At 42.2% G+C, this 18,604-nt stretch overlaps 1 long non-coding RNA gene across 1 annotated transcript in view; it reads left to right on the top strand.

The window, feature by feature from the left end:
- LOC118540051 (uncharacterized) overlaps positions 1–18,604 on the top strand; it is a 127,238-nt gene that overhangs the window by 84,139 nt on the left and 24,495 nt on the right. The window contains exons 2-3 of the long non-coding RNA XR_004919448.2: positions 5,477–5,526; positions 6,408–6,489. This is a non-coding gene — a long non-coding RNA (uncharacterized LOC118540051). The remainder of the gene's footprint in view (positions 1–5,476; positions 5,527–6,407; positions 6,490–18,604) is intronic.

The raw sequence follows: 18,604 nt of genomic DNA, 5'->3' as shown, positions 1-18,604 counted from the left end.
GTTGTTAAAGCTAGAGCATTCAAACTTCTAGAAGATCACCGGTTGCCTAAGTTTGAACTTGACCTTTGAATTTGAGATTCAGTTCCCAACACCAGGGTAACTGGTGTAAATGAAAATAGCATGATTATGAGGAGATTAGCTAGTGAGCGATGGTCAGCTTCTGGTCCAATTTGTGACTTTGAGAAAGTGGACTTGAGTCTCCTGTTCCTGACCTTTGAACTGCTCACCCCATTTTGTCCACCTTGTCTTGCTGCCCTCACTTCTTTATTCTTGGAGTCGACTAAACGTGGATAGATTTCTGGGAATCCCATTTCCTTTCATTTTGTCTTCCTCTGGTGCTCTGATTGCGGTGAAATGCTGTGATCCCAGAAGAGAGAGAGAATTCATCTGTTTTTATTAACAAAGGCAAATCATATGTAAATGAATCTGCTAAAGAGATGTTTAATTAGAAGAGGTTTGTTTCCCTCCATTAGGTGTTTCCCAGATGGAAGAAGACCCTAGAAATGTGTCAGTCCTCAACCAAAGGCCCCAAATGGATTTCAGAAGGTGTCCCATTTTGGAATGAGAATGGCAATCGGGATCTGGCCTAATTCCCCATGGGTGAGATTTTGTGACAGCGATAGAAGGCTAGAGATGAAGGGACCTCTGAAGTTAACTCCCTTATGTGGCAGAAGTGGAAACTGAGGCCTGTGTCTTCTAAGAAGATTCCTGAATAATGTTGGCTTCTGGCCTGATTGGTCTTAAGGTAATGGCTTCAAGGTTTAGGAACTTGTAACTTGATGCAATTTGTTGCCTTCATTTCCTGTGTGTCTGTGAATGTTTGTGGATATTCCAGCTATGGGTACTGCATGAATTTGCCATTTACTTAACATGGACCCAAAATGTTACTGCAGAGGCCCTATTAAGAGACACTATGGTTTCACCTGCCAGTGTTCCTGGAGCTCACTTCCTCTGACTACTACTCCTCTCACCCCTGCACCCCCCATTGTTCTGCCATCAAATCTACATCATCCCCACAGGACTTGCCATCTTCTGAGCTGGCTGCATCCAAGTTTATTGATCCATTGGTAGACATGACCCACGTTGAGCCAAAAGGTACATCCTTGAGATTTTTGGTGTTAAGACCAGAAAGATCAACAAAGCAGTATCTCTGGTAGTTGAGATTATATGGTAAAATGTCTGGATGCTGTTGGCTGCCATATGTTCCATCATGTGCAAGTAGCTGGTCTGGTCTGAGGGACAGAGAACGAGTTGGCACAGAGAGAAGCAGAACGGAGAGGTGTCATGAGGATTCTGAGCCCAACTTTGGGCTGCCCTGGGTTCTGGCTGCATCCCTGTCCTTCCCTCTTCTAGTTCACTCTGTCCTTGGACTCCTTGGGGCCACCCCCTTTTTGCTAATTAACTTGAATTTATGTCACTTGTGACCAAAAGAATCCTAATACACTCAGAGAAGCAGGAAGAGTGTCTTTCCATCCAAGGTACCCCAACTAGGCCAGATCTGGAGGAAGAGGATTGAGAGGACAGGAGACATCTTCCAGAAGGAATGGCATCTGGATACTGTACAATAGGTATTCGGACAGCTCAGCACGGAAGGCATCCTAATGCTTGCTCAAAGAGGAGGGTTATAGACCCGCTGGCCCCATTACTGCACAGCAGAGGGTCTTCATTCAAAGGCATCACCTCTGGATGTGTGGTTACAGTTCTTTACAACGAATCCTTATTTCTTCTTATAAAGTTCCAAAGGAAACCTTTCAGGTATCATGCACAGGAGTTGTCCACACTGGATGTACCACCTGTAATTTGCAGTCACTCTCTGGATGCCTACATTAGGTCAACTGCGTAAGTATGCATTCATACCAAAATACTGTGCCCGAATAAGGCTAGTGAATGTCTGAAAAAGTACTACAACCTAGCTCTGTACAATGCAAAAATTGATTTTGAGCCCAACATGTTCACCTGCGGGCATTTAAGACCTGTATAACCAGTACGTATCACAGGTCATGAAATGAGATGTCTGGAACTATGGCGTTTACGATTTTTTCCTCTAAAGCAACTCCACAGCAGCTCTTCCACTGAATTCTGCTCTCCACCCAAGCTGGTAGTTGACACTTACTCGTTATTTCAGTTCCTGACCCTTCTTGGGGACATATGAATCTAGCAGTTAAGGGAGGAGCCTCCAATTATGGTCAGTTCACGGTTGATTTCTTCATTGCCCCAGCTTGCCTGGTTCCTGGAGGCCCAAAGCTTTCAACTTCCAGGCCAGGTCCAGGGAACAGGATGCTGTGTTAACGCTGAACAACCTAGGGTCCTGGGGCCAGTGTCTTTGGACAGGTCACATAGCCATCCCCCTCAGAGGGCTTACCAAGCCCACGGGGGAGCAGCATGATAGGCCCTGCTGCTCTTGGGATCCCTGTCCTCTGCCCACTTCTTAGTCTTCTGTAGATTTTACAAAAGATAGGACCCACTCTTTTTCAGCGGATTTTACAAAAGATAGGAGCAACTGACTTCCAGCATCTTCTACCCTTTTCTCAGGAAAACAAAAACAAAAACAAAAACAAAAACAAAAACAAAAACAAAAACAAAAAAACCTTCCAGAAAAAAAAATGGAAAAGGACTTAAGGACTGGCTTGAAATGCGGGGTGGAGCACGGTAGGGGATATCAAGGGGACAAACAGTAATCCGTATCTTACATAAACTGTCCAGCCATACCTGTTTGTTTGTAAATGAGTGTCTGAGAGACAGAATGTCAGCCCTAAATTAAAAGCTATTGAGGGCTGGCATTTATTCTGATAAGTTGGTAAGTTACTTGGTAAGTTACTTGTGGAGCAGTTTGATGTTTACAAGGTTTGCATTTAAGCTTTCTTAAGGTAGAACCTGAGCAGGCTTTAGGGTGAATTTAGCCTTGCTACTGAAGTGTGATAAAGGATGTCCAGTCTGTGCCATCACACATAATGGTCAAAGACTGAACGCTGTCTCTCTGAATTTGAGAGTTAAGAGTGCCCACTCTCCCTGTATGTATTCAGCATCGTGCTAAAGGTCCTAGTCAGTAACACAAGTCAAGACAGAAGACTGAAGTCATACATATTGGAAAGGAAGAAGTAAAAATGCTTTTTCCTGCCATGGTTGTCTGTGTAGAAAATCAAAGGAGTCTGCCAGAAAAAAAATAAATAAAAAGAAAAAAGCAAAAAGAAAGAAAAAGAAAAGAAAACACTACCAGAACTAGTAAGTGAGTTTAGCCAGGTCACAGATACAAAGTCAATATAAAAAAATCAACTCTATATATTCTAACAATGAACAACTGGATATTAAAATTTAAAAATGGCAAAATTTGCAAATCATCAAAATCATGAGATACTTAGAAAAATTTTTTTAAAAAATGCATAAAAGCTGTTTGTTGACAACTATAAACTATGACTGACAAAAGTTAAAGATGACCTAAAGAAATAGAGAGATACACCAGGTTTGTGTGCCAGGCATGTCAATATTGTTAAGATGTCATCTTTACTAAATTGATATACAGACTCAACATAGTCATGATCCAAATTTTAGCAGGATTTTTTTTACGTAGAAATTAACAGGCTGATTCTAAAATAAATGGAAACTCAAAGGACTTAGAATAGACAAAATAATTTTTAAAAAGAACAAAGTTGCAAGATGTACATTACCAGATTGTAAGACTTACATTAAGCTACAGCGATCAAGTTAGTGGGAAATTAGCAGATAGGTAGACATACAAACCAACAGAACAGAGGAGAATCCAGTAATCGACCCCCAATAATAAACCAAAGGTGCCAAGATACATTCAATAAGGGAAAGAACAGTGTTGCAACAGATGGTGTGGACATAGTTGGATGTTCGTATGGAAGAAAAGAGCATCAACCCTTATTTTCATCACAAAGTTGAAGACAAACTGTATTATAAATCTAATAGTAAAAACTAAAAATCAGAAAATTTTAAGAAGAAAGTCTTCATTGTTTTGGATTAGGCAAAGATTTCCTACATATTATATGAAAAGCATGAGCTACAATGATAAATTTGATTTCATCAAAACTAAAAACTCATGGTTTTTGAAAAAAAAAGAAAAAAGAAAAAAGAAAATTCAAGCCACAGACTGAGAAGAAGTATTTGCAAAACATACCTCTGAGAAAGTGCTTATATCTGGAATAGATAAAGAACTTTTACAACTCAATAATGAAAAGAAAAACAGCTCTATTACAATGGGAAAAATATGTGAACAGACATTTTCTCCAAAGACTATATATATGAAAGTCCAGTAAGCACATGGAAAGATGTTCAACACTATTAGTCATTGGGGAAAGGCAAGTTACATCCGATGAAGTAGTACTCCACACTCTGCAGGAAGGCTACCATTTTAAAAGACTGGCGATACCAAATGTTGGCTATCATTTGGAACAAATGGAACTTTCATATATTGGTGATGCTTTTACAAAATGGTACAGCTACCTTGGGAAAGAGTTTGGTAGCTTTTTATATAGTTAAACATACCCATTTATCATGTGATCTGACAATTCCATGCCTCTGTATTTACCTAAGAAATAACAATATAGGTTCACACAAAAACTTACTCAGATGCTCATAGCAGCTTTATTCATAATCACAAAAATCTAAAAAATCCAACATATCCATCAATGGGTGAATAGATATATAGATTGTGGTATATCCATATAGTAAATACTATTTAGCATTAAAATAGAACAAACTACTTACACATTCGACAGCATAATGTTTCTTAGAAGTATAATTATAAGTGAAAAAAATCCAGAAAAAAAGACTACATATTTCATGATTCTATTTATATGAATGTCTATCAAAGGCAAAACCATGGCAATAAAATGCAGATCCGTGGTTACCTAGGGCCTGGGATGACAGAGAGGATTGGCTGGTTCTGAAAGAGCTTCTTGTGGTGAAGGAATTGTTCTTGAACTCCATTATGGTGCTGGTTTCACAACTCTAGACAACCATCCAAACTCCTCAAACTATACATTAAAAGTGACGGATTTTATTTTAAGTAATGTACCTCAGCAAACCTGATTAAAAATGATCAGTGAAGCGGCCTGAGTGCTGTCTGGCTTGGGTCCTCTTTTCGCAGTGCTACATCTTGACCCTTCCTCATCTCAGTCTCGTTCCAACTCTTAGGCTTACATTCATGGAGAACTCCTTGGTGTGTAGAATAAATTATTAAGGAGAGTAAGATCCTCGTGAAGGGGAGTGGGGGTTTGGGAACTGTGAGAACAAAGCCCAGAGTGAATTTAAGAATACTCTCTTACATTTTTTCATGTTTATTAAAATCCAGTGATAACAACTGTATGCCAAAGGGCATATCAATGAAATTTTACATATCACGAATGGATAATTGCTTTCTCTTTATTATCACTTGCTTACTAGGAATGTTTCAAGGTGTTCTTCTCTTATAATTTTGACAAAATATTTATATATTTATTTTGCTCTGTTACAGAAAACATCTATGTGATGAGATTTTTAGGAGTCTGGTTCTCCATGTGAAAGGTGGGTGCTTTTGGATTTTATGATTTGGACTCATTAATTCCTGCCTCTTGGAAGCTTCTCCTAGAGTTCAGCAAGGTCCCATGAGGACAGAGTGACATGGATTCTTGAGACAAAAAGCTTTGGTTATTCGTCTTGGCTATATTTTTCTAGTGATTCCTAAACTCAAGGTTATTTTGCCTTAGTTTTCCCCATTCATTTATTCACCCATCCATTCATTCTTCCAAAAAATATCAAGCGCCTCTCATCTGTGAGGCACTGAGCTAGGACTATTAATAGTGAAGAAAAACACTGAGGACCCTGGCTTCATGGAAGTCATGCTGTAACAGGGAAAGCAGACATGAAACAGCTCCTTTTGCAATTAATGAAATGTGGCAAGAAAGACAAGACAGAAGCACAAGGTGCTGTAAGATCACACTACAGGAACCAGATCAGGTAGGGGGGATGCCATGGAAGTCAAACATGGACATGGGAGTTGGGATATGAAGTGGAAGAAAGGACATTTGGGAATATTCCAGGCAGAAGGAGCAGCAAGTTCAAGGGCCTGAAGACTGGTACGAAGCTGGTAGATTGCAAAGACTGAAGGAAGGCTAGTGGAGGGGGAGCTGAGAGCTGGGGGCAGGGGTGCTGGGGGCTGTATTGGGTGGTACCTTGTAGACTATATCACAACACCCTGCTTTTGCACCAAAGTAGTGGAAGTCCTTGAAGGAGTTTATTCAGCAGTGGTTGTGGGTTCAAGTTTGCTTTTGAGAAATATCACATTGTTTACTATTTGGGAAAAAGACCAGAGAGAAGAAAGGATGGAAACAGGGAACTAGTCGTTAGGTAGTTCGCTGAACCAACCAAACCTCAGTATTTTGTTTGTTCATTTGTTTTATTTTCAGAGTGAAATCCATCTGATACAATATTCATGCAGCCAGATTGAGACCCACTGATTCATGGGGGTTTACTTCATGACAAACTGTGGTAAGCATTATCATACATATTATTATTACTCATGTTTGACTGGCAATTCACATAGCCTGAAACCAAAATGTTGCAAAAATATTCACAAGTGAAACCTCATGTGCCTGAACTTCCTTTACCTGGACAGAAACTACCAGGTTGCCACTCTTCTTTGGATTTCAACTATCCCAGGGATTTTTGTCTTCATTTTTCCCTGCTTCCCTTTGTGTGGAGATCTATTAGGGCAACTCTCACAGAGAAGCCATTTACCTGCCAGTCCTCATGAGTCAGTTGCCAGGGAAGCCTCTAGGTGAGTGAGGGAGCCGTGAGATCCACTGAGTTGGCCCAGGCTGAGAATATGGCTGCTGGAGTCCTCGGGAGCCTTTCTGGCATCCCTGTAACCTCCTTTGCCTCTCCCAGAGCCTGTGGAGAACTTCCCTGGTGGTTCCCACAATTACATGGGCCTCCTGGGGACTTCCCTCACTCAGAGCCAAAACCCAAGGGGCATTCCACCCAGAAGCACACCAACCGTGGGCATCAGCTAACCGCAGCCCTGCCCTCTGGGGCTCCTGCTTGGCCTCCCTGTTGGCCATCCTGTTCCTAGTGCAAATATTTTCTTAGCTGCAAGCCCAGAGACTGACCTTTCCCATATCACAGGACATCTTCATTAAAGGGATGAGACCAGAGATTTGGATGTTTGAAATCAGTGGAGATGAGAAAGGAGGGGGTGTTGACTCGTTTCCTTTTTGCCAGGTCCTCCGTTTTGCTTTATTTTGTTTTATAAGAGAGACACTTCTAGCTTACCCTAATGATGCTTGGCCTCTTTGCATGGCCTTTCCTGATCATTCTTGGCAGCGGTCCCCCTATTGGCAGAAACACTAGTCAGTGGAAGGCCATAATGTGTGGTCTGGGACCATGAGCATCAGAATTACCGGACCTGGAGGAGGCTTGTTAAAAGGACAGGCCCTTGAGGTCCACTCCAGACTTACAGATACAGAAGAACTTCTATGAGTGATGCTCGAGAGTCTGCATTTTTAACCAGCACCCTGAGTGAGGCTGAAGTGCAATAAAGCTTGAGAACCATTGGTTTGAAACTCAATATTTGTACCCGAATGTGGAATGTTAGCTCTTGGGTTTATATTATCTCTCATCATTTTCTCTTTGGAGAAAGTTTTCCATGCACGAGGTAATATGTCTATAAGTTTCTCGAGGACTTGTAGCCCCCACTGCCCCCAGCTCAGCACCAACCCACAGAAGATGCTTACTTGGTGTAAACTGGTTTGGATTGATTATAGTCGCAGCCCCGAAAAAGAACACGGTTAGTGCCAAGTTCTGTTTGATGGCCTAGTGCTTGGAAAGTGCTGGGCTGAGGCCAGGTCAAGAGACTGGCACACTCTAATGATGCCAAGAACAAAGTTTCCTTTTTAAAGGAGATTTTAAAAAACAGATTAAGGACAGCAGGTATATTGGACCTGGGGTTGCAGCCAAGGTCCAGCTTAGCCTCATTTGAGCTGAAATGGTTGAATTACTTCTCATATTTCTGATACATTTTAAAACAGTGAATTGTAATAAGGGTGCCTCTTTCTTCCTCCATTTTTTATGGTTGCCTTTGAATTCAAAGGACTCTGAATAAAAATAGCTTCAGCCACCCTGAGATGGAAAGTGAAATCTATTTGCTCAGCAGATTTTCTTGGTATTAGTTACTGACCATGATAAGTTACTTAATAATCAAGGCAAAGTTCTAGTTCTGGGCTTGTCAGCTAGATCAATATGGGTTGAGTTAACAGAGCAGAGAACTGTCTTGAGTAGCTGTTGTGAACTTGTTGCCTGCTTCATTCACCTGGTATTGCTCTGGGGTTGTTCAGGGTGAAAAGGCAAAGGGCCTTGTTTTCCCTGAATCTTCGCCTGATTTGTGCATATTGCCTCTTCTTGTCAGCTGTAAGCCCTGCAGCTGGGCCCCCTGAAGGTTGAGCCCTGACTCTCCAAAGAATGTTTAATTTCTCTGAGCCTCTGTTTTTCCAGATGCAATCCATTTCAGAAGATTTTTGTATTTTTTTTTTTAAAGTGTAGCTTCCTTGAGCATAATGCATCTGAAATTAATCTGTGTTGTGCATTTCACTAGTTCATTCCTTTTTACTGCTAAGTAGTATTCTTTGGTAAGGATGTAATAACAATTGTTTTTCCACTTACTAGTTGAGAATACTGGATTGTTCACATATTTTCATTGTTAAATATTTGCCATAAATATTTGTGTGTTTATTTTTGTGTGCACTTCATTTTTGTTTGAGAGCGGGATTCTTGAGGAATATTTGTGAAGGTGATTTCTTTGTGGAGAGGTCTGTGTTGAGTGCTTTCTAGTGTTAGCTTAAGTCTAAGAGTGGGGCTGTCCCAGGACCCCTGGGAGAGCTTGATATGTGGTATCTCTGCAGTTATGGGAAGCAAGGGTGGGCATGCGTGTTGGGCACATCCTCTGCTCGTTCTCAAGCTCCCTGGTCCCAGTGGATGAAAGAAACTGTGTATTTCCAACTGCAGAGATGATAAATGCTGAGATGTGACCAAGTGGCGTCTGTGGCTATTTGTCTTTGAAGAAATGAATCAGGTGCAGGTCCATGCTCAGCCTATGCTTACTATCATTTTTTTCTTTCATCTTTCTTTTACAGTTTTTATAAAAGACTTGACTTGTGCCTAGGAGGTATGGAATAAAGCATCCTCTTGGTTTCTTGAGATAAAAATATTTCTGGCTAAGATCTGGTATGGAAAGCCCAAGGCCTAGGCTCAATATTGCTCACACACTGTATAGTTCCAGGCAGGTCACTTCTGTCTGAGTCTCAATTTCTTCTTTTTAATAGGGGAATTAACCGATATTTACACATAGGGCAGTTGTGAGCATTCACAGGAGGCAAATGAACCTGGCAGAGAGGAAACACCATGACTCTTCCAACCCTGGGGAAATGTGCATGGTGCATGCCTCCCATCTGCTCCTTCTTCTTTCCCTTGCTGGGCTCATTGCCCTTCCTCCCCACTGGGTCCTGCAGACCTGGTGCCTAGTGGTCCCTTAGCGCCCCCGCCTCTGCAGAGGAGGGGCTTTGCAGATGTAATCTGCTCAAAAGGGCTTGTCTGAGGGGCTTGATGTGGCAGTGTGCAACGCACCTCATCTACAATGAAATCCTTTCTGTAGATCAGAGGCATGCTGGCAGACATAATTTGGTGAGCCGAAGACCTACTCTCCAGCCCATGCTCCCTTTGCCTCTGCTTCTGCTGCCATCTCTACAAAAGCACTGTGCTAGGAGTCAGGAGACCTGATTCTGCTCTATCTCTGCTCTTCTTGTTTTGTGTCTTTGAACAAGCCATGGTGTTTCTTTGAACTTCAGTTTTCTTATCTGTAAAATGTGGATAAAGTGTATATTTTACCTACTTCCCAGGGAATTTAGAAGCTATAACATGCTGTGTCAACATAAAACATTATTACTACTGTTATTTAACACTTTATATATGGTATTAGTTTAGTGTTTTACTTGCTCAAGAATGACAACTTTTCCGCCCCCCCCGCCATCTTTTAAAAATGGGCTAGAGAAAATATATCCAAAGGAGTGAATTTCTAATTGTAAAATTTCTAGTGCTTTGGTCCTAGGATAGTCTAGCTATCTGAGATTAGGGGAAACTTCTTGGATTCCCTAAAGAGTGTCATTTAGGCAGTTGAGTATTTTGCTTGTGTCTCAGGCTGCCTCTGAATCACACGCCTGGAGGCTCACTTCAGGCCTGTGGGTGGCTTAGAGATTTGTTTTAGAAACAAGGTTTATGTGTCGATTGCACTTCCTCTGTGGTTCTCTCATTGTCTATTTCTGACAATATTTGCATGAAACCAGAGATTTGATTTCAAGAACAGCTGTTCTCACGATTCATTTCCCACCTGAATCAATGCTCTTCCTCCTGGACTGAAAGAGCTTCTCTGCTCAGCAATATTTGGTGCGCGGGCAGCAGGGAGAGGGGAGAGACATGGTGGGGATGTTTATGAATACAAACAAGTTTGTAGGGCACCCAGCCTCAGAGGAAGACGTGATGAGTGAGGAAGCCTTATGGGATTCTTGTTGGTTAGCCCAATTTTTCCAACGGGCACTTACTCTTCTAAGCATCAGGACTTAAAACAATTTATCTGTTTTGGTTAGAAATCTTCCTTCCATGTGAAGCTCTTCCTAACCGCCCAAATTAGAGCACGTGGAATTTATGGAGCACCTGTTGTGTGAAGCCAGGCTTTGTTTTTTGTCCTCAAGATGAAAAGCACGGAGGCTGTTACTAAACATTAACACTTGCCCTATATTATACTGTTTGTGATATCTTTGGGTTCATAAAGGTCAAGGAGCTCTGGTCTTGTACTAAATGGCCTCAAGGTCCAGTGCTAGAGGAACAGGCCATGGAGGAGTGGCTGGTAAAGGAGCACCGTGGCTGGGCTAGCGAGCCAGGGGACATGTGATGAGGGCTGGATTACAGACAGCTGGGGCCCCCGCTCCCAGGACACCCTGCCCTGGCCTGAAATCCTCACAGCAGTAGGAAATGACTACTGTGTTTTAAGCAGGGGCAGGAGTGATCAGATTTATATTTTGAAAGGTCATTCAGGGAGCCTGGGTGGCTCAGTTGGTTGAGCATCTGACTCTTGATCTCAGCTCAGGCCTTGATCTCAGGGTCGTGAGTTCAAGCCCTGTGTTGGGCTTCACACTGGGCATGGAGCCTACTTGAAAAGAAAAAGAAAGGCCACTCAGACTGCAGGTGAGGCATGGAGGGGACGAGTGCCGAGCAGGCTCCTGCGTGTGGTGGTCCAGGCCGGGGGAATGCCCGAACACCCTTGGGATCTTGCATCTGCCCTGTCTGGACTTAGAATTATTCTGTTTGCTCTCTCACTCCTGACAGCTGCCAGGGTCCTGGCTTGCTGCGTTCCGCTCCGAGCTTTAAGTCAGACTCTGTGCCTACTCTATTTTCCCGCAGAAACCCTTCTACCTTTACTAGGCTCTTTCCCTCTGCCCTGAATCAGGGTCAGGCGTTGCCAATCCTTCCTTCCCGGTGGATTATCATTTCCTTGGCGGGGGGCACAGTCTCACTCATCTTTGTATTTCCGTGGAAGCCAGTGGACGTGTTTGATGAGTGGACGTGTTCGATTATATGTTGTTCTACAAATGTTAAGTCACATTTGAAAATACAGGAGTCACTGGGTAATTTTGTTGTTGAATGAACGAAAGAATGATAAACGATGGGGTAGAGTTGGTGGGGGAATTTGTGTGAGCTGGTCCTTGAAAAGATCTTAGAAGCCAGGTCCTCAAGTTAGACTTGTGTGTAAACTTATAGTTAATTGTGTAGATGTAAATTCCTTGTACCTTTTACTCTAGTATATTTGGTTTGTGATTTCCATTTTTTTTTGGCTGCCCTGAAGCATTTTTGGTTTACTTCTTGGTTCTGAGCTATGTGCTTGGTGGATGAAACTGTTAGAGAACCAAGTACATCTGTTTTGGAGGTAGACTGGTGAGATTTTGAAAGATACCTGTTATTAGGTTATTCCCAGGACTGCTCCTGTATGCTGAGCTAAAGAAAGCAGTCACCTGCATGATGTAGTTTCAGGGACATCTGGAAGGACCCCCTACCTTTTCCCTAAAATAATTCTTCCATCTATTTCATGAATGCCCTTTTTAGTGGGGTCTACAATTTTAAAGTTACAAATGACTAACTACAGCAAAAGTTTCTTCAGAGAATCAATGTCCCACCTGAGGGCAGGAGAACATAAAGGGAAGGAAGAGAAGTTGGGGAGTGTGGACAAGTTTCTCAGATGGATCATCTTGCTTAGCTTTCCAGTTTGAAGAGTCTAGGTCAGGGGTCAGTGAACGTTTTCTGTAATGGGCAAAACAATCTTTTAGGCTTTGTGGACCATCTGGTGTCTGTCACAACTACTTAGTTTGTGAAAGTAGCCACGGAGGGTACATCAATGAATGGGTGTGGCTGTGTTCCAACAGAGCTATTTACAACACAGGTTGTAGGCTAAGTTTGGCCTGCCACAGGTAGTTTGTTGACCCTGGTCAAGATTGTTCCTGATCCCAAGAAAAACCACCCTAAAACAAACAAACATCATATCTCATGCATTAACCCACAGCAGGATTATTTCTGGTTTATGCAGAATGTCTAGTGTAGGTCCAAAGAATAGCTTTACTCTCATGGTCTCTAAGGGACTCAGGCTGATGGCGGCTTCATCTCAACAGAATTTCTACAGTCAGTCACATTGGCAAGGAGAAGAGAGATGGTTGAACTGCACAGGATTCTTGAGATTACCACCTGGAAGAGACGTGTTACTTCTACTGACTGTTCACTGGGCAATGCAAGTCACATGATCACATCTCATTCCAAAGGGATAGGGAAGCGCCATCTTATGAGCACAGAGGGAGAACCAGAATTCTGGGGTGGCCGATTTGCACTAATGAGCGCCACAGGTGGGGAGACCAGAGGTCAAAAGACGCCTTAATCTCTTCTCACTCCCAACAGAATGGGCATAGTTGCTTCCTGCCTTTTGTTCAACATCCACAGATCAGCTCGCCTCCCATAGACCTGGTCTGGGTCAACATTTCCGTAACATTCCCGCTGCTTTCAGGATGCTTACAGTGGTGCCCGACTCGGACCTTACCCAAGTAAGGACCTTACCTCTTTCCTGTTAGAATTGGAGGATGAGTTACCCCACAGCTGAATGGGTTCACCTGTTTAAGTTTTTCTAGTTACCTACAGGTGACTCTTAATTCAAGACCTACAGTAGACAACCTTTTGTTACCTGGACCAAATCTCCTCTCCTGGTTCATTTCCTACTGCTTTCCATACTTCAGTGTGCACTTCAGCCAAGCCACACTCTAAAAAGAACAATTGGTTACGTGTCTTTATGTTATTGTCTTCACCCATGCTGTTCCCTCTGCCTGGAGAGCCAAGCCTCTATTGATCACCAGACCTAGGTCAGTTTTCTTAATAATGCTCCAGGTCTTGGGTGGGTGGTGGGTTCATGAGTGTTCATTATGTTTGTAAATCTATCAATAATTCACATACAAGAAACCTATCAGCAACTAATGGTGACAGCATGTCATGAATTAAGGATTATGATTAATTCAATTCTGGGAACCTGGGGTTAAATGAAAGAAGAAAGAAAGAAAGAAAGAAAGAAAGGAAGGAAGGAAGGAAGGAAGGAAGGAAGGAAGGAAGGAAGGAAGAAAGAAAGAAAGAAAGAAAGAAAGAAAGAAAGAAAGAAAGAAAGAAAGAAAGAAAGAAAGAAAGAAAGAAAGAAAAAGAAAGAAAGAGAGAGAGAAAGAGAAAGAAAGAAAGAAAGAAAGAAAGAAAGAAAGAAAGAAAGAAAGAAAAAGAAAGAAAGAATCCTATATACCAGGGGTTGGCAAACTATGGCTCAAGGGCCAAATTTGACCCACCACCTGCTTTGTAAATAAAGTTTTATTGGAACACAGCTACATTCATTTGTGTATCGACCGTGGCATTTTTGCACCTCTACGGCAGGGTTGAGTAGCTATGATAGAGACCGAGTGGCCCAGATAGCCTAAAATATTTACCCTCTGGACCTTGGCAGAAAAAGTTTGCCCACTTGTGCTGTAGTGTATGAGTACGGTGAGCACTGGATCCTAATCATGGGGTCAACACAAGAAAACATTGGCACCTGAATGTGTTGGGGTTGAAGAGATGTTTCTAGTGGGAAGGGATGACTCAAAAGTTTCCCTAGGAGAGGTCACCTTGAGTTCTGTTTCTGTCTCTGGTGTTTTGTTTACTAGTAACAGAATCCCAAATCACACTAGCTCAAGCGAATAAACCGGGGGTGGGGAGGTGGAGATTTGTTGGCAAATGTAACCAACTTTCAGAGAAGGCAGGGGTGGAGCTCATTTGAGGTTGGTTTGCTTCTTGGAATTGGATGCACTTATCCTTTAGCTTGCTAGTTTTTATGTCTGTCCTTCTTTATGGATTGTTTCATTTTCTGTTGCAAATGGACTTGCAGTATGAGGCAGGGAAAAGGATACCAGGTAGCTCTGAACTCACATCTTCCACCTTTGGGCTAAGAGAAAAATGAGATGCTTCCTGCTTCCAACTTAAAAAATCATAGGGCAAGATTCTAACTGGCTGGGTTTGGACTCTGTGCTCACTCCTTGGACGAATACCTGGGGTCCAGCCTGAGAGATGCTGATTAGCCTAACATTGCTTTTATGCCCACTTGGTGGTGTGAGGAAGTGTTGTTTTACCAGAAGACGTGACCACTGGGGAAAAGGTTAGAAACTGCTTCTCCACCATGCTTCTCGTGGACTTGATGGGCAGACCCCAGTGGGACAAGTCATGCCAGATATAGTGTTTGCAAATGAGCAGATGCAGGAATCAGAAACTTGAAACAATACCCATTGGTTTTGAGATTTTTTGAAGTGAGTAATTAACTGATTTTTAGTAAGTTTACAGAGTTATGCAACCACCACCACAGTTCAATTCTTGAACATTTCCACCACCTGAAAAGATCCCTTTTACCCTTTTGTTCCCACCTCCATCCCTAAGCAACCACAATTCTACTTTCTTTTTCTATGGATTTGCCTTTTCTGGACATTTCATATGAATGGAACCATCTACCATGTGGTCTTTTGCATCTGGCTTTAATTTAACATAATGTGATTGAGTTCATGACACGGAAGAGCATGTGTCAGTATTTTGTTTCTTTTCGTTACTGAATAATATTCCATCGTATTGACATAGTACATTTTTAAAAAAATTCCTTCATCATTTGGTGGACATTTGAATTGTTTCCGGTCCTTGGCTATTCTGAATAATGCTGCTTGTGAACATTTGCATGCAAACTGTTGTATAGACAGTTGTTTTTATTTCTTTTGAGTAGATACCCCTGGGACTTCTTAAATTCCCTTTTTTCCTCTTTAGTAGTTTTTTTCCATTTAGTAGTTTTAGAAAACATATAGGTTCAGTTTCAATTTGAGCTGGTTCACTGGTTTTAAAAAACTTTCAATTCAATTAGAAAGTTAATATTTGGATTCGCTGTGGGATTTAGCAAATGAGTATATTCATTCCAGTTTCTGGTTCATGTTCCACTTTAGTTCCTGTCCCTGATGGCAATTTAGAAGTCTGTAGCAGGTTCTGTGCTAGAAATGAAGACAGATTAGTGTACATGGAGTGATAGGCTCATGGAGGAAAAAAACTCATCTCTATATTAAATCCAAGCCTTGCAGTTAAATTACCATCTTCCGTTCACCCTCCACTCCACATCCTGGGGTATAGAATTTTATTCATTTCATAAAACCTCCCACAGCCATTGCTGTTAGAAGGTCAAGGATTATTGCCCTGGAGGCCACCAGGGGCAGGCTCTCAGTGTGTGTGAGACAGTGAATCAAGCTTCAGGAGAGTAATGCTGTCTGGCTGTAAGAGCAGAGTATCTCCTCTAGGAGTGGGCTTGTACCACTGGGAAAAAAGAGCTAGCAAGGTCAGGACTGGTCCTTTCCTCTCTTTGACCTGCTGCCCTTCAGTCATTGATCTTACTTTGATGCAAGCTCTGGCATTTAAGGGTAATTTCCTATACTAGTAAAACTGTATGTGCAGGTAAAGGAAATATGATTGTAAAAACCCCAGCTATATCTGGTATTTTTTGGTTTTCAACTCCAGAGATAACCACTATGTATGACCAATCCTTCAAGTAATTGCAACTCTTTTGGGGTTCTGGGATAACTTGAGCAAGAGTTGGCAACTGATCTAAGAAGTGACAGTTGTGTTCACTAAGAGAGCCCACTGGCGTGCCTGTTCAAGCCTGGCACGAAAAACATTGAGAGTCATTCTCTCAGCTGAACTTCCTCACTCTCCTCCTAAATTTCTCCCACCTCCTTGCATATCACCAGAAGGCAGGATGGGAGAGGGGAGAGCAGAAGGAGAATTCATGGGAGAGATGGATCTTTGCATTTGCTGCAGTGATCTTTGACATTTGACCCGGGAGTTCCCTGCCCACCTTCTCCTGTGACCTCCTGGCATCATCAGTATCTGAGCATAAACACCAAAGAATTTGGGTTTACCAGACATCTTTACTTGTGAACTTCTTCTTTTCTATAATTAATATTTCAGCAGGCAGATGTCCAAGGTTACCCAACATCTGCCTATCAGCTAGGGGAAAGGTGTAGAATAAATCAGTAACAATCCAGTGGTTCTGTTTACTAAATAAGGAAATGCCAGTCACTGTGTTATAGGATTGCTTAATCCAGAGTGGCAGGGGGAGGGGACCATCCCTAATCCTGAAGCCCAGAGCCTTTCCCACTTCCCCTCAAGCCACTCTCAGGATAACATCTTCCTCTTCTTCACCTCCTATGGGTGAGACAGGACCCAGAGCACTTCCCAGATTTTAAGAAGATGAAACTGATGTTCAGTCATGCAAAGTGACTGAGATCCATGTGAACTGACTCTTTGGTTCAACATTCTTTCCTCCTTTCTGAACTTTGCTTAACCTTGATCCCAAATGATGTTTTTATTTTTGTTTCTAAAGTTTGGTGGGGGGGGGGGGGTAGGGAGATGGACAAAGAGAGCATTTTAATCAATTCCAGCCTGCTGCTGGAGCTTTCCCACCTGACCCTAAGGTCCTAGGAGAAGATGACATTAGTCCCTTTGCCTGCAATGCCCTGCGAAGGCCCGCTGTTGGTTTTGACACTGTGGGAGAGGGCAGTTGAGGGCTTTTATCTTCCTATTGGCTTTCTTTTTGTCTAGTGTCCACTTACCCTTCCAGAAAGAGCACCCTCATTTTTCTGTGGGAACAGGAACACTCCACCCTGACTCTATGTCCATGTGGTCTGGATGCTGTTGATTTTGCTTCTAGCTCTACAAAGGATGATATGGCTCAGGGCTGGCCAATCAGCTTCTCATTCCCCTCTGGATCAAAGTTAATGGTTTAGGAAATGGGCATAGGACCCAATTTGCACCAAGGAGAATCAGTGCAGAACCTCTGCTCTAACTATGAAAGGAAGGAAGATCTCTGTTTTCTGTTGCATTGACTGCTAGTATTTCCAAGATTTGTGTTCTCACAGCTCCATCCCGCCATCACGATGGGAGAGTCTGTCTGAAAATGGAGCAGAGAAAACGCAGTTGAAAGATGGTAAAACATTAAATCCTCATTCCTTCTCTTTATTACCACTATTACTGTTTTACTTTTTTTATTGAAGTTTAACACAAATAGAGTACATTAATCTCAAGAGGCCAACTCAATATGCCTGTACTGCATATTGGTAAATATGTATGCATCTGTGTTACCACCACCCAGATCAAAACATAGACTATTTCAAGCACCCCAGATGGTTCTTTCATTCCCCTTCCCAGATAATAACTTCCCAGAGGGACTGCTAATCCATGCATTCTCAATGGGGTGACACCAACCAAGGGGATGAGGATTGGTTCTTGGGAGAAGGAGGCAAAAACCCCTTTGCTATTACAATGGTTTGTGTCCCGCCAAAAGGCCACAGCATCTAAGCAGATATTCAACATCCCTGTGATGCTAAAATGTAATGGGGGAGGTGTTTTAGGGGAAAAACATCTAAAAAGTCTTCTTGCTAGGGTGGGAGGGGGAAGGATGAAGGAAAAAAAAAATTCCCAGAAGCACTGCTCTAAATCTGATGCCATAACTGTTGATTTATTTTCCTTGTGCTTAAACTTCATGAAATGCAATCCTACCATATGTGGCCAGAGTTTGGGCCCATTTATGGCTGGATTCCTTTGTTCAGCATATTATTGTGAGTTTCATCTCTGTAGTTCATGCATCAGTTGTTTGTTCTTTTATTACTGTTGAATTATTCCTTTGCAGAGATAGACCACAATTTGTTTATTTGTTCACCTCTTGATAGATATTTGGGTTGCTTCCAGTTTTTGGCTATTGTGGATGTAGCTGCTGTAAACATTTTGGTGCATGTATTCTGGTAGACATATATTTTCTCTTAGGTAAATACCCAGAAGCTGGATCATGCAGTAAGCATATGTCAAACTTTGTTTGACCCAGTTTTCCAAAGTGGTAGTACCAATTTCCAGCAGCAGTTATAGGAGAGAGTTACAATTCCACGTCCTCCTTACTCTTGGTTTTTCCAGTCTTTTTACTTTGAATCATTCA

The sequence above is a fragment of the Halichoerus grypus genome, chromosome 7 (genome assembly GCF_964656455.1).
Source record: "Halichoerus grypus chromosome 7, mHalGry1.hap1.1, whole genome shotgun sequence".
NCBI lineage: Eukaryota > Metazoa > Chordata > Mammalia > Carnivora > Phocidae > Halichoerus > Halichoerus grypus.
The sequence above is the reverse complement of the archived record's forward strand: the minus strand, read 5'-3'. Positions and strand labels throughout refer to the sequence as shown.